Below are 9,815 nucleotides of genomic sequence, written 5' to 3'. Positions count from 1 at the left end.
TGGCGAACTTGTCTCCTGCTAGTACTCAGTCCGTTCTAGTAGTAGTTGCATAACTGCCCGTTTACACTGAGATGTTGTCGGATAATGGTTCTCTATGGTTGGGTTTCTTTAATGAAATCGGAGGGAACCCCCTCTTTCGATATATAAAAAAACAGTGGCACTAGCGGTGCCAAAACATTGCCTCAAATTAATAGTGCCACTAGATTAAGGTGCAAAATAATAGCATTACTGCTTTATCATGGCAGTGCCAAAACAGTAGCACAAGAGCAGGATCAACATGCAGGATCTTTGGCAAACGGCCAGAACAAAAAGGAACATACCTCGTGATGGGAACCATATCTGCAGTCAACGCCATCGTAGAAGGGATGACACCAGACACCAACATGGATGATTCAATTCATGGGAGCTTTTGGTGCAGTTCACCTAAAATGAAGCAATGTCCCATGAGCTAGCAGCTTCTTCTTCTTTTTTTAAGAAAAGGGCTCCAGCCCCGGTTCCATTTCCATCAGAAAACGAAACCCACAGAGATTCGTCTTCATTAGTTTCAATAAAATTAAGCAACATCAAGGTTGGTCGTGAAGCTCCTGGAATGTTCAACTATAATTTGGATATCATTTGTGTAGTTCAACTAAGATCAAGCGTGAAATGTATATCTCTGTTTGCACAAAAAAGGTGGAAACGAGGGTGACTAACAAGTGATGAAACATGAATGAAAAAGCATGTTCCTTATCTGAATGGCAATCGTACAAGGACAGTAGCAATTTCTAGCAGCATTGCTAGAAGTGTGAGCATTAAGATTAACTATGACAACTGTTAAATACGACATTACTTTAATGGTGCCATTGCTTCATTTTACCAGCAACATTACATTAACAGCTGCTACAGAGTCGGTATTTGGGCACGGGAGAGTAGGCGGACCAGGACGGTTGCATCTCTAATGAAAAGAAGCAACTTATCTTAATGGGAAATTTAGCAGGACATGAAAAAAAGTGCCATTGATACATATTACTAGAGGCATTACATTGAAAACAACATTGGTTTAACGTGTCCTTACTTTTAACAGTGCGACTGCTACATTTTACCAGTGGCATTACATAAGAGCGTCTCGGGGCAACAATCATCAGAAGAGGATATCTGGGTTGGTCCCATTTTTGTTCGGTATATAGCCACCTTATACTGTGTGAGGCTAGCAAATCTAGTGCTGGACTTACTCTGTTTACTTGTCCCCCAGTCCCCACTTTCTTTCCTTTTTCAACCAATAGATCGGGTTTATATTGAGTTTGTACTGCGTTCCCTTTATTTCCCAATTAGACCTAGAGACCAGTTGGATAGCCAGTCTCTGCTACTTTTCGCCCCCATTATTTACTCTTTCGACGAAGTCCTAGATTCAGGTAACAAATCTTCCCCCACCCCCACCCCCTTTCTTCCTTGTTTGAACCAAGTAGTACTAGATTCGAGTGCATGAACTAGTTTTACCTCTTAACAGTAAAAAATTAGGTGGTTTTCGAACAGCCGATCGATCCTATCTACGAGGGGGCCTGAGAAATAGTAAAAGATACAAATGGAGCGACATCAGGAGCTCGGGAAGTAGAGCGAGGCCGGTTTCGAAGGAAGTTATACCTGAGGGTCGCCGGGATGTCGCTAGGTGGGCGGCGGGAGGCCGGATCTGCCCACGCTACGGCAGGAAGGAAGAAGGGGTGGGAGACCCTCCCTTGCCAGCGATGCTTGGGAGAGAACGGCAAGGCACGCTGATCGGGATGCGCCGGCAGTGGGTAAGAGCCATCGCCGAGGACGACCGCGTGAACATTCCACCTTCTCACCTTCCCCGACAGAGAGGATCCGGCTAAATCTGTGACCAGCGGTGAGTAGAGAGAGAGTGTGTGGCCACCGCTGTCGTGTTTAGATCTAGAGAGGACGAGACAGTGTGAAGAGAGCAACACTAGCAAGCAAGCGCGGAGGCTCCTGCCTATATAGTGGAGTACTAGTTTTCTTTTGTCTACCGGCCGGAGCCGGCTTGACCTCGGCAATGACAGTCAAGAAATCTTCATGCACGTGCCCCGGAGGCGCAGTTGTCGTCATTTTGATCTGAAGCACCGGATTATAACATATAACACAAAAAAATGCCACATGACAAGAAATCATAACCTCACTGCCCAAAGGAGACAAGATGAATCCCGACGGACAAACTAGACGAGGATCAAAGCTCAAATTAAAGATAAACTCGTAGAAAAGGGGTCCGTCGATAGATGTCCTAATTAACATAGCCGGCTTGTCCTAGATGGCAGCCGAGTAGTCTTCGTGCATGTGCCCCCAATGACTAGCCCAACTCAGTTGTCGCTGTTTAACCCTCGCAGTGATGCGAAGCACATGACACCTAATTTTGCAAGATGAAAAGAAACCTTTTTTAGATTTCTCACCAGAACTACAGCCCTGTACAACACAGCCTGCACGATATGTAGACGATAGCCAATCCAGGCGTGTCTGCTAGAGTCTGGTCACATGCATGGATGAACTGATCTTTCGTGTCTTGCAGGAGTCGTCCAGGTACCAACGTATGTACTCCTACAACACTTCTCTAGTAGTACTATCGCTCATTTCTCTCTTCTATTAACTCACCCGACTTGCGGGGCCGGGGAGTGTGCCTATGGTCGGTTCTCAATTGCGGTCCCACATGTGTGTGCAAACACAATATGACGCGCGTTCCATTCGGAGAGCGGCGTGCCAAACCGACCGACCGTCTGGGGTGCGATGCGAACGCGACGGGCATGTTGTATACTCCGTACATGTGTACCACCATTTTCTTGAGGCTTTGTTCCATGGCGCAATCCATGGATACAAAATTAGTATACTATACTATTTAAAAGTCGAGGGCAGGGCTTTTCCTGCGCGGTAGGTGGGGCAGTTCCGGCTAGTCGGTTCGACAGAGACGCGAGAAGATGAGGGAGTAGGCTGCTGCAAACGTAGGGCTGTGTGATTTGACAGTGAGTTACTGCTGGACAGGTGGGGCCCCGTGATTTGACTTTCCATTATCATTTTAACTGCGGCGCTACGGCCGGGCGGAGTCTCCCGATTCCTCACCACCTCCATACAGGTACCTCTCCCAATGCTCCACCATGTAGAGGTTGGCTCTTGCATGAGAGCCCACTCCTCCACTTTTTCCTTGCCTCTTTCCTCCACATATGCAAAAATGCCATGTACAGCGGGCTTATAGCCCACTATTGTACTCCCTCCATTCCAAAATAGATGACCCAACTTTGTACTAACTTAAAGTTAAGACTTTGTACTAATTTAAAGTTAAGTTAGTACAAAGTTGAGTCATCTATTTTGGAACGGATGGAGTACTTACTTGCTCTTACAGGTGCTAAGCTTGCCACATAGGCATAAAGTCTGATGTGGCAAGTTAATTAAGAAGAGCGAGACTAGTTTGGTGACCCAAGGAAGAAATGGTGCTAAGCGCGTGTACCAAGGTGAAAAGACAATTTTCAGTCTATAGTTAATTAAATGAAGCAAACTTAGCCAAAAAAAACTAAGCACCTATGCATTGGGGACTTGATTGCTAAGCCATTTAATGCCCTTAGCACCTCATCAAAGCACCATTTAATTGAAAGAGGTCACTCCTTGGCAAATGCAATAAATACTACGAAGAAAGAGATAGAGAGAAGTAAAAAAAATACTCTTATTGCAACCTTATAGCTAATCTTGTTGTAGTATGAGTGACTAAGTGATGACTATGTATGACATGCCAACATCAGATAGCCTAATGCACCTTGTTAAATCTCCAAGGGCGCGACCGCGCGAGCCAGGCGACGGTCGTGGTAGGCGGCGCGACCATGATACGGGTTGCTGGCAGCCATTGGATCTGAGATCGAACGGTCGCATGCTAAGTTGCTGAAAATTTGCAGAATAACCCTCCAGGATAGGATATTCACCCATAGATCTAGAATCACACCATGCAACCGTTTGATCTCAGATCCAAGGGCTGTCGGAAGCCCGTATCATGGGAGAATGGAAAGCTTCGTATCACCTGTAATTTTCCCGACGCTTGACATGACATCGAAAGCCATTTAATTTGGCGTCGAGTAGACATGACATCTAATTGGGCCCCATAGCACTGTGCATGAATCCATTTATCCAGCAGGCAAGCCACTACCCTGCCGTTCGCACGCCCCACTCAGGATTTTTACAATCGAAAAACCGCTGGCAGTTCGCTCCTACTCGTCCCCGGACGTCCTTTAACATTACGGCAGTTCGCTCCTAGTCGTCCCGTCCTTTCACGTTACGGCAGTTCCACTAATCCTAACCCTCTGCTCAAATTCATGGCATCCCAAATCTCCATGATCGGCGGTGAGTACATGTTTAGAACCATCACCGGCGATGAGTTCGACGTCATCTACACCCGTTCTTCCGTGACGGTGAAAGGATGCCTTGCTTGCTTCAGTCGCATGTTCAAAAACTCAAATGATGAGTCGGTCGCTGGGCTAGATGTTGAGTAGACCATAGTCCTGGGACAAGAGAAGGATATAAAGGAAGAAGAGAAGAAGAAGCCCGCCGTGATCCAGGTTTGCGTGCATGACTTGTCGGAGTAAATGGCCACGGGTAGCCTAACCGACTCCCCCTGGCTTTTCGACAAATTATCAGACCATCCAAGCCTTCAAGCATACAGAGCATAGGGCCGCCTTCTCCCAGCCGGCTATCCCCAGGGCTGACTCCCAGAAGGCGACCCAGCCTCAGAAACCTCCCCCAAGAAAGATACGAGATAGTTGACTCTAGGGAGCCGGCCCCAAGAGGACCGACTCCCAGAACCGGCCATGAAGAAAGCCGACTCCCAGAGGCCGGCCATGAAGATAGCCGGCTCCCAGAAGCCGGTCAAGACTGCACCCACTAAGACTGTACCTACATAACGGCGATAGGATGGGGCGTGGCCGCAGTACAGCCCACTACCCCCGAATCTTGGAACAGGCATGGCCACAGGGCGCCGTACGGGCCAGCCATCCCTCGTCCGGCGCGGCACTGTAGCCGTGTTAACCTCGACGTCACCCACGACAGGCGCCAGTACGGCCCGTAGGCGGCGGGCCCCTTTTGCCAGAGAGACACCCGAAGGCGGCCTGGCCTCCTCTAGTCGGCCAGGGGTGTGGCCGGCTCCCAATAGCCGGCTACCTCCCTCCCTCGAAACATGTGCCTCATTAAGGAGACAAGACGAGGTAAGGCTACAGTGGGAGCCCGCTAGGCGTCGACACTGTAGCCACGCTTACCTCAACAAAGCTCTCGTCATCAGAGGTGAGGCGACAGTAACCAGCCGCCGACAAAGCCCCCAAGCGGTGGGGCCGGCCTGTCGGCCAAGAGGCCGGCAGCCGACGGGACCCACCAGTCGGCGAGCCCCAATGACCGGCGGAGAAGCCGGTGAGCACAGACGCTGACGGCTGGGACCCGCGCCCAGCCGGATTACCATTGTACCCCTGGGGGGTAGGCCTATATAAACCCCCCGGGACACCCATGCAAAGGGTTGATCTCATAGAGTTTCACACACCACATAGAGAGAAAAGGAGAGCTAGCCTTGCCCTTCTTCTTCCTCTAGCCAGACAGCTCAAGGAGCACTTGTAGCTACTTGTATTGATCTAGTGATCATGCGGAGACCTCGCAGAGCAGGACTAGGGGTGTTATCTCCACGGAGAGCCCCGAACCTGGGTAAGATCCACCGGCGTGCATGTCTTCGCCTCATCCCGTTTCCAGGCACCAGCGACGTCTTACTGGCTCCCACAATGATAAGCCACCCGTTGGCATATGTCGCACCTACCACCCGACATTTGGCGCCCACCGTGGGGCCAGGTGCACCGTCGTCCGGAGACCTGTTCTGGACGGGAACCTTGTTCCTCCCCCGCGAGCGCAGCTAGCCTGCTGCGCCCGATGGCGCTTGCCCCGACGCGCTGCAAGGCGTTGACGATGCCTGTGCAGCGAGCTGCCTCGCCGATCTTCTTGGCGAGACTCGCATCTCCGACGAGCCCGCGTCCGACGCGGGCACGGACCACCCCGAGAGTCGCCTCGTCAGCCTCTTCGACCAACTTCACGTCTCCAACGAGTTTGCTGTATACTTGGAGTCGGTCGGCTCCACTGACCCGATGCTTGTCGACTCCGACACGGCATCGCTCGACGCCTACCCCTCCGACATGGTAGTCTTCAACGACCCTCTCCCTCGAGCTGACAGCGGCAGCAGCGCTGTCACTGAGGTGCTGGTCATCAGCTACGTCACCGACTCGGGCAAGAGCGCCCACGACGCCCTACAAGCGGCGGTGCATGACTTGTCCGTCCCCATCCCGGCCGACGCCGACGCCGAGACCCTGGAGGCAGGCCGCCTTGCCCTCATCACGGAGGGTCAGAGGATAGCCTCCATGAGACGCCTCACCAAGGCTCACCAGCGCGAAGTCGACCGCGCCGCCTTCGGTATGCCGCCTCATGGCGGGCCGAGCCGAGCCGGCCTCGTTAAGAAGCGCGGCGCGACCATCGCCAGCATGCTGGGGGCAGACCGCCCCGTCTACGCCACACTGCTCGAGATTCTGCGAGCCGCTCAGGCGGCCGCAGAAGAGCTGAATGGGCTGGGGGCTGATGAGCTCCCCTACATGACAAGGCGCATCCGGCAGCAGATCGATGCGGCCGCAGAACGGCACGAAGCCGGCGCCCACGCTGAGAGCCCTCCCCCTCGCCGAGAGCACGCCGCGATATCCTGATCGCCGACTGCGAGCGGCGCCCGCGCAAGGAAGGACAAGGAGCCGGCTGCTAGCCGCAGCCGGACTCAAATCACCATCGAGCGCGACGCAGAAGGCCGCCCTCGAGCAGTGGAGCGCCAAGGCAATCCGCCTCCTCCCCCGCCTCGGGGGGAGAGATATCCCACCCCGCCACCTGTCACACATCCGACTCTTGGTGGCCGACTAGGCGACCGCGATGGAGTCGGCGAGAACGACGCCCGTCACCGGATTGACCGCCTAGCTCGATCCCTGGCGCTAGAAGAAGAAGACGATGTCGGCCTGCCATGCTTTGACCCCCGCATCCACGACGAGCCCTTCCCCAAAGGGTTTTCGCTCCCCAGAGACACGCCCAAGTACAACGGCTCTGTGAAGCCGGAAGATTGGCTCATCGATTACTCAACCGCTGTCAGTATAGCGAATGGCAACAGGCGCATAGCCATGAAGTACGTCCCCCTCATGCTGCAAGGCACGACACACACCTGGCTCAATAGCCTCAAGCCCTACAGCGTCAACAGCTGGCTGGACTTCACAGAAGTCTTCATTCGCAACTTCACCAGCACGTACAAGCGGCCTCCCAAGCCCCGGCAGCTCTCCCTATGCGTCCAAGGGCCCGACGAGTCGACCCGCGACTACCTCACGCGGTGGGCCGAGCTCCGCAACTCCTGCGAGGGGGTGCATGAGGTACAGGCCATCGAATACTTCACCGCCGGGTGCCGAGAGGGCACCCTCCTCAAGCACCGACTCCTCTGCGATGAGCCGGCTACCCTCGACGAGCTGCTGGTCATTGCAGACAAGTACGCCACAGCTGCCTCCTCGATGAAGACCGAGCTCTGAGTAGGCGCCTCTGGGAAGGTGCTCGCTCCGGCTCCTAAGACGCCAGCTGGCGACTCCAATCGGCGCCCCTACCAGAACGACCACAAGCGCAAGGCCCCAATGCCGCCTTCCACCAGTCGGCAGTTGGCCACGGTCGAAGACGAGCAGCCCGAAGAGCGGCCCGCTCCCAAGAAGAAGGGCGGCAGGCCGGCTTGGCAGCCGGCCTTCTCCTACGAGCAGACTCTCGATGCCCCCTGCAAGTTCCACAGCGGCGCGAAGCCATCCAACCACACAACCTGAAAGTGCCACTGGCTCACCCGGATCTCCAAGGGCGAGGGGCTGGTGCCGCCTCCGCCTCCCGGCCCGCCGCCTCCAGCCCCCAGCAGCCGGCTGCTTGACCAGCAGTCGGAGCCATTCAAGATGAGTTCCCTGATGAGCACGCCGCCTACATCGTCTTCACGAGCCAGGTTGAAGACAAGCGCAGCCGGCACCGACAGCACCAAGAGGTCAACGCAGTCGCCTCCAGCAGCCCCGAGTTCATGCATTGGTCCGAAAGGCCTATCAACTGGAGCTGGGCCGATCACCCAGAAGTGATGCCGTCCCCTGGCTCCTACGCATCGGTGTTGGATGTCACTCTCGCAACAGAGAGGCGGGCTGCCCGATTCTCCCGCGTTCTAATTGATGGCGGAAGCAGTATCAACATACTATATCGCGACACCATGGAGAAGTTGAACCTCAAGGCGAAGCAACTCATGCCGAGCCGGACCGTTTTCCATGGCATCGTACCCGGCATGTCCTGTTCCCCGATCGGCAAGATCAAGGTGGATGTTCTCTTCGGAGACAAGGATCACTTTCGCCGAGAAGCGATCTAGTTCGAGGTAGTGGATCTGGAAAGCCCTTACCACGCTTTGCTCTGCCGACCTGCTCTAGCCAAGTTCATGGTTGTGCCCCACTACGCCTACCTGAAGATGAAGATGCCGAGCTCAAAGGGGATCATCACAGTGGCCGGCGACTACAAGAAGTCCATCGAGTGCGCTGCAGCCAGCAGCCGACTGGCCGAGTCCCTCGTAGTGGCAGAAGAGAAGAAGATGCTGGATCGAGTCATGGCCATGGCCGGCAAGCAGCCGGCCTTGTCCCCCAACCCCAAGCAATATGATGCGCAGGGCTCCTTCCAGCCGGCCAAGGAGACGAAGAAGATACCTCTAGACCCGGAAAACCCGGAGAGGTTTGCAGTCATTGGTGCAAACCTGGATAGTAAATAGGAAGGCGAGCTCGTCGACTTCCTCCATGAGAATCGAGACATCTTTGCATGGTCTCCAAAGGACATGCCGGGTGTTCCGAAGGATTGCGCCGAGCACAAATTACACGTCCGAGCGGACGCGAAGCCGGTCAAGCAGCCCCTCCGCAGACTGTCAGAAGAGAAGAGAAGAATCATAGGAGAAGAGATAGCCCGGCTCCTCGCCGCCGGCTTCATTATGGAAGTATTTTTCCCAGAGTGGCTTGCCAACCCAGTCTTGGTGTTGAAGAAGAATAACAAATGGCGAATGTGTATAGACTACACTACCCTCAACAAGGCCTGCCCCAAAGATCCGTTTGCTCTGCCACGGATTGATCAAGTAATAGACTCCACAGCCGGATGCGAGCTGTTGAGTTTTCTGGATGCCTACTCAGGATACCACCAGATTAAGTTGGACCCAGCAGACCGCCTGAAGACCGCCTTCATCACACCATTCGGAGCTTTCTGTTATCTGACTATGACATTCGGCTTGAGGAAAGCCAGTGCCACTTTTCAGTGTTGCATGCAGAAATGCCTCCTCAAGCAACTCGGAAGAAATGCCCACGTCTACGTAGACGATATTGTGGTGAAGACAGAGAAGCGCGGCACCCTGCTGGAAGACCTCAAAGAAACAATTTCCAACTTGCGCCGATTCCAGATCAAGCTCAACCCCGAGAAATGTGTTCGGAGTACCAGCCGGCCAGCTTCTAGCCTTTCTGGTCTCCGAATGCGGCATTGAGTGCAACCCTCTGAAGATCAAGGCCATTGAGAGAATGGAGATTCCCACCAAGTTGCGAGACGTTCAGAAGTTCACCGGGTGCCTGCCCTCCCTAAACCTCTTTATCAGCTGGCTAGGAGAGAAGGCTCTCCCCCTGTACCGACTCATGAAGAAATCCACTCATTTCGAGTGGAATGACCAAGCAGACCAAGCGTTCCATGAGTTGAAGAAGATGCTGACCACTCCACCTGTCCTGGCGGTGCCGACT

The sequence above is a fragment of the Triticum aestivum genome, chromosome 5D (genome assembly GCF_018294505.1).
Source record: "Triticum aestivum cultivar Chinese Spring chromosome 5D, IWGSC CS RefSeq v2.1, whole genome shotgun sequence".
NCBI classification, from domain to species: Eukaryota; Viridiplantae; Streptophyta; class Magnoliopsida; order Poales; family Poaceae; genus Triticum; species Triticum aestivum.
The sequence above is the reverse complement of the archived record's forward strand: the minus strand, read 5'-3'. Positions refer to the sequence as shown.